Source organism: Etheostoma spectabile, unplaced genomic scaffold, assembly GCF_008692095.1.
Source record: "Etheostoma spectabile isolate EspeVRDwgs_2016 unplaced genomic scaffold, UIUC_Espe_1.0 scaffold00018611, whole genome shotgun sequence".
NCBI lineage: Eukaryota > Metazoa > Chordata > Actinopteri > Perciformes > Percidae > Etheostoma > Etheostoma spectabile.
The window spans coordinates 170,524-177,185 of record NW_022604349.1 but is presented as its reverse complement, the minus strand read 5'-3'; the positions used below and the strand labels follow the sequence as shown (position 1 = coordinate 177,185).

General features: G+C 39.1%; 2 non-coding genes across 2 annotated transcripts; one reads left to right on the top strand and one right to left on the bottom strand.

Annotated features, from left to right (window-relative positions):
* The first annotated feature begins 2,870 nt into the window (after positions 1 to 2,870).
* Positions 2,871 to 2,944, top strand: trnan-guu (transfer RNA asparagine (anticodon GUU)). The gene has a single exon. It is a non-coding gene; the product is annotated as a tRNA-Asn (tRNA).
* Positions 2,945 to 5,655: 2,711 nt separating this feature from the next.
* On the bottom strand, positions 5,656 to 5,737 carry trnal-uag (transfer RNA leucine (anticodon UAG)). Its single transcript has one exon. It is a non-coding gene; the product is annotated as a tRNA-Leu (tRNA).
* Between the last annotated feature and the right edge of the window lie 925 nt (positions 5,738 to 6,662).

Genomic DNA, 6,662 nt, shown 5'->3' with positions numbered 1-6,662 from the left:
TTTTCTCAATTGTTTACACACAAATACTGGTACTTGAGACACAATGACCACAACATGTAACTCAGTCACCAACCCCCTGAACCAATTCTGCCAAACTACAAGCACAATTCCTGCTCTACACTCAGACTGCAGTTCTAAAACACACTTTTTTCAAAACACTCCACACAATTCTCTGCCTTTGGCACAATTTTCATGAAGAAAATCTCTTGTCTTCACAAGGAACACACTGCCTTTCAAATATGCACACTGACCCATCACAAGGGCAAACACCCGTCACACAGCTTTACAGTTAGCAATCAGAGCTTTAGCATAAAACGGCAAAAGGTGAGCTCTTCTGTTGTGGAGGATTGGAACATTGGAAACAGAGTCAGAACCAGAGGAGTGAGAGTAGTAGGAGGAGGTGGACGAGGAAGAGGAAGAGGAAGGCCAAGGACTGTAATCTCTGATGGGCAAAGAGTACAGCCGAAATGTGAGCAGGTACACTGTAGCATCCATCATCCCAAATTTCCGAAATGAGAATAGGTAAGAAATCTACTCTCACTAGAATATTGCAGTACTGCACAGTATTCCTACTTTGTATTCCTTCACAGTATTTACAGTATTTTACTATTTGTTTGGCAGAACAACACAAGGTGGTCGGGACCGTCTTCTGTCTCTTTGACAGGAAACTGAACTCATGAATATGGTCCTAGAAAATAATGCCACACACAACACTACGGTAAATACAAAGAAAAACAATGACATATTTCAACATATTGATAGGGTAAGCTTATCAACACTGGACCGTGTCTTGTGCAGAAATCATCTCAGGATGAAGCCGGTCTACAGGGGGCCATTAGAACGCAATTCAGAAAGAGTCAAAGAATTGCAATATTACTAACAAACAAATTTTATTTGGGACAACGGAAGTTTCCACCGGGCTGCTCTGGTTCATCACTGGTTCACTGCCCCCCCCCAGGCTTTTAGTTGTTTATCTCCCTCGATATTCTCCATTCCTCAATCCTATTGAGGATTTTTTTCTGCCTGGAGATAGAAAGTGTTTGACCGAAATCCACAAATGTGTATACCTCTTCTCCAAGCTATGGAGGACGCATGTGGACATAAAGCAGCTGATGCTCTTCATGGCTGGAATCGCCATGGTGATATTTCCCCCGCTGCTTGGCCCGGGAAAACACTGCTTGTGATGTGGATGAGGTGCTGAGGCCAGACCGCATCAGAAGACTGCAGCATAGTAGTTTTTTTTTGTTTTTTTGTACTGTAACTGTGTACAGTAAATTCTTCTGGTGTTTTGTATGTAGTGTATGTGCAACTTTGTATTGGTTGGGAATGGGATGTTCACTGTGTACATGGTTTTTGTGGGACAAATAAATTATATTTGTTACTGTGTATGTGTTTTCTGAGTATAAAAACAAATATTTTACAACACACTTATGTACTGTCTGTAGTGTAACACTGAACAAAAAAGGCCTAAGTCATTATAATGAATGGAGAAGAAGTGTTTTCCATTCATCAGAGTGTTTTACATTGAGCACATCAGTGTTCAACTGGTTCTTATGAATGTCTATTCATATGATGGTTTGTGTGTGTCATTTGAAAACAAAATACCAATTTGAGAAGAAATAACGTTGTTTTGAATGTAAAGTTTAGTTTTGCAGGAGAAATGAGGGGTTTTGAGCATTGTGTGTGTGTTTTTTGATTTGTGTGTGTTCTGAGAATATGAGGCATTCTTTCAGAAAATGTGTGTAAACAATTGAGAAAAACTGTAATGAATCAGTTAGAGGTGGACTAGGACTGAGGACATTTACTCAAGTACTGGACTTAACTCCAGGTACTTGTACTTCACTTGACTATTAAATAACAATCAGCATTTTAATAACTTAATTTTAAGAAATTTAAACTCTTAATTCTCTCTTAATTTACCCATTTACATGTGGAGATATGCTTCTCTATACACGCTAAAAGTAGTGATTATTTACATGGAGTCTGGTGGAGATATGCTGCTCTATACACGCTAAAAGTAGTGATTATTTACATGGAGTCTGGTGGAGATATGCTGCTCTATACACACTAAGACTTTCTATCTTGAAATATTAGGACTTTTTATCTTGAAATATTAAGACTACAAGGACTTTCTATTTTGAATTATTAAGAATATTAGGACTTTCTATTTTGAAATATTAAGACTCTCTATCTTGAAATATTAGGACTTTTTATCTTGAAGTATAAGGATGGATTTTTTATCTTGAAATATTAGGACTTTCTATCTTGAGGTGTAGTGGAGTGGAGTAGGAAGTAGCAGCAGGGGTGGGTCTAGGATCAGACCGGGGGGGGGGCTCAGCCCCTAATAAGAACAGCTCTAGGTCTAGTGTCCCCGTTTTAAGTTTTACAAAAATAAAAACATTACTTGTTTTGGAGGTAAATACGCTTCTGAGCTGAAAATGTCCCCGGATTTTGTCTGAGAAATCTGGTCACCTTAGGTTAAAGCCAAAAACCAGGGGGCCAATTAAAGTTCTCCTATCCCCAGACTGTGATAGGTTAATATTGACCTCCTCCCTCCCCCCCTCCCAGGGAAAGTTAGTCTCCATTTCAAATCATTACATCTGGTTGTTATGGAGATAGCAGCCACCTTGGGGGGAGGGAGAATTTGTTTTTTTAATCTTTTTGAAAATTCAGAGGCCAATTGACATGGAAGAACAATACAATGCACGTCCAGCTTCTATATTTCCGCATGAGTCAGCTTCCCCAATTTCTGAGTAACAGGAAAATAGCCTGATAAGCAGACATGTGCAGCTCAACCTCAAAAAGCCAATTATGTAAATGCTTGTGGCTTAAAGATCGAGCTCCCGCTCATAAATCAGCAGATAGATGCAGTCTCTGTGGCGCAATAGGTCAGCGCAGTCGGCTGTTAACCGAAAGGATGGTGGTTCAAGTCCACCCAGGGACGTTTGCCGCTTAAATAATCTGGTGTTAGCCTACTCTGATGTTTATCCTTCAGCAGAAGTATATAGAACAGCCCAAAGACAACCAAAGTGGCCTTATGTCTATCAGAAGGTACAGTTCTGCAAACCATGTACATTGGTATGCAGGTCACTTGATGTAATACAAGCAAATACATAAGGTCCCACCCAACAGCTTTGTGATATGTGAGAATATAGAGCAGCCCAAAGATAACACAAGGATGTTACCTCTATCAGAAGGTACAGTACTGAAAACTATGTACCTATCGCTCATTACGATTATGATCATTGTAATGCGGTTAATTGATAACATACAAGCAAATAGATAAGGACCCACCCAACAGGTTTGTAAAAAGTGGCGGACAACTGTATGTCAATGAACAAGCTAGTTTCTGTGATTGAGAAACCGCCAGTTAAATGGCTGATACATCCTAAATTGCGGAATTATCTTTAATACCAAATATTTGAATTCAAAGTCAGATTGAAGTGTAAGAAAAATATCTTCTGTGGCTTCAAGTGAGCTTATTGTTCATGCTTCTCTGTTTTACTGCTGGAGGGGCGCACGGAATTTGTGGGCTTTTATTAAGCTTTGAGGTTGGCGGTTCAAACATGTTGGGAGCATTAAAGAGTAATGTGATTGGATGGTTAGCTCTCAGTTGTTAATATTAATAACTACGAACATGTTTTTGTTTAGACATTAGAGCTAACTTCAAGTTAAATCGTCTACAAGTTATTTTATCAAAATGCATCCTAACTTGTAATATTTAATAATGCAATAACTAGTATGATTCATTATGTTATGTTTTATGTTGTGTTTAATTACAGGAGATTGGATAACTGGAGACGGGATGAGGGGGCCTGGCTAATTACTCAAACCAAAATCGGTCTAGGTGAAGAAAGAAATGTCATCCTAAAATGCTTGAGATACGAACAATAAAGGTTACACATATGCTGCTTGTGAACAAGCTCAATCTGGTCTGTGCATACTGTATATTATACAAATACTTTAAAGTAAAGGTTAGAAGATACAGTGGGGCTCGAAATTTTGGGCACCCCAGGTAAAAATTTGTATTAATGTGCATAAAGAAGCCAACAAAAGATGGAAAAAACTCCAAAAGGCATCAAATGACAGAGTAGACATTCGTATAATATGTCACAAAAAGTTAGATTTTATTTCCATCATTTACACTTTAAAAATAACAGAAAACAAAAATATGGCGTCTGCTAAACACCCTGCAGAGCTAATACCTCGTACTGCCCTGTTTGGCTAGTATTACAGCTTGGAAACGCTTCTTGTAGCCAGCCAAGAGTCTTTCAATTCTTGTTTGAGGTATCTTCGCCCATTCTTCCTTCCAAAAGTCTTCCAGTTCTTTGAGATTTCTGCTCTTTTAAGGTCTATCCATAGATTTTACATTATGTTAAGGTCAGGAGATTGTGAAGGCCATGGCAAAACCTTCAGTTTACACCTTGTGATGTAATCCACAGTGGAGTTTGAGGTGTGTTTAGGATCATTATCCATTTGTAGAAGCCATCCTCTCTTTAACTTCAGCTTTTTCACAGATGGCATCAAGTTAGCGTCCAAAATTTGCTGAAATTTTATTGAATTAATTTTTCCTTCTACTCATGAAATGTTCCCTGTGCCACTGGTTGCAATACAACCCCAAAGCATGATTGATCCCCCCCATGCTTAACCGTTGGAAAGAGGAACTTTTCAGTAAATTCTGTGCCCTTTCTTCTCCAAACGTACCTTTGCTCCTTGCGGCCAAAAAATTCTATTTTAACCTCATTGGTCCACAGAACTTGTTCCCACAATGCATCAGGCTTGTCTATATGTTCATTTGCAAACTTCAAACGCTGATTTTTGTGGTGAGGACGTAGAAGAGGTTTTCATCTGATGACTCTTCCATGAAGACCATATTTGTAGAAGTATCTCTTTATAGTGGAATGGTGTAGCACAACTCCAGCGTCTCCAGGTCTTTCTGGATGGATCGTGCAGTCTAACGTGGGTTTGGACTTGCTTTTCTCACAATCCTGCGAGCTGTTCTGTCTGATGTTTTTCTTGGTCTTCCAGATCTTGCTTTAACTTCCACTGTTCCTGATGACTGCCATTTCTTAATTGCATTCCCAACAGAGGATATTGGCATTTGAAAACTCTTCTTATAGCCTTCTCCTGGTTTGTGAGCATCAACTATTTTAAGTTTCAGTTTTCTAGACAACTGCTTAGAAGAACCCATGGTTTTTTGTTTTTTGAAAGTGTAAATGATGGAAATAAAATCTAACGTTTTGTGACATATTATACGAATGTCTACTCTGTCATTTGATGCCTTTTGGAGATTTTTCCATCTTTTCTTGGCTTCTTTATCCAAATTAATACAAATTTTTACCTGGGGTGCCCAAACATTTGAGCCCCACTGTACCTACAGACTCAGTCTTTGGATGGTATGGGTAGTTATTTGCTACCACGACGGCCGACATGCGCCCCGTCACGGTTACCAACAATTTTGGCAATGAATGAGTAATTCACATTGAACAATTGTGATTGGTTGGTCATTTAAAAACATTGCATTGCAAGTAGAGCTGTCAAAATCGCAGAGTAGTGATATATACACAGCTGTCAGCCTAATGACATTTGCAAGTTCAACATGCTACAACACCATGTTATCACATTGGTTGTTTTTGACTATGTAACATTTGCAAATGGCAGTGGTGGGATTTGAACCCACGCCTCCAGAGAGACTGGAGCCTAAATCCAGCGCCTTAGACCACTCGGCCACACTACCTGAACGTATTGATCCTCCACATCATGACACACACAGTGACCGTGACTAACGGTATGCTCGTTAATGTCAGTGGAACAATACTTTTGCAAGTCAAAAGCCAATACTTAATTGAAAAATGCCAGTACTTTATTAAAAATGTTATCACTCTATGAACAGCAGAGGAGAGTGGCGTAGCAGAAGCGTGCAGGGCCCAAAACCTAGAGGTCAATAGATCAAAACCATCCTCTGCAAATTCCTATGCTCTGTATCAGCATTTCCAGTCTGTTGATGTTTAACAAAGCATCTGTTGCTTGTCCAAAGTGAAATGTCTCCACCTGCTGAAGAGTAAACTCAACAGCATGTCAAATTTATTTCATCCATAAAAATGGAAACTACAGTGCTCATACCTGCCATAACACCCATAAAAACTGGAGCATAATACAATAAATATACTACACTATAGTACAAGTACATAAATACAGTAAAATAGAAACTGTAAAACATGTACATTTAAAGTGCTTGTTGTGCTGTCTGATAGTCTGAGGTATAAAAGAGAGAGCATACCGCTTAGTTTGTGTCCCAGGAGGTCTTAGTCTACCACTACGTTCTATAACCCTACCAGTCAGATTACCACAGGAGGTCTTAGTCTACCACTACGTTCTATAACCCTACCAGTCAGATTACCACAGGAGGTCTTAGTCTACCACTACGTTCTATAACCCTACCAGTCAGATTACCACAGGAGGTAATATCTTCTGCAGCTCTTTTAAAGACTCTACCATAATACCTGCTGGAGATGCCAGGTCCTCATACATATAAAGCATGCTTTTGGGATGACTCCCGCAAGGAAATTGAAATATCACTGAATAAAAGAAGAAATTTGGGTTAAACATGTAATGGTATAATATTGTATATGGCTTCAAAACCTGTAAATGCAACTGTGGTG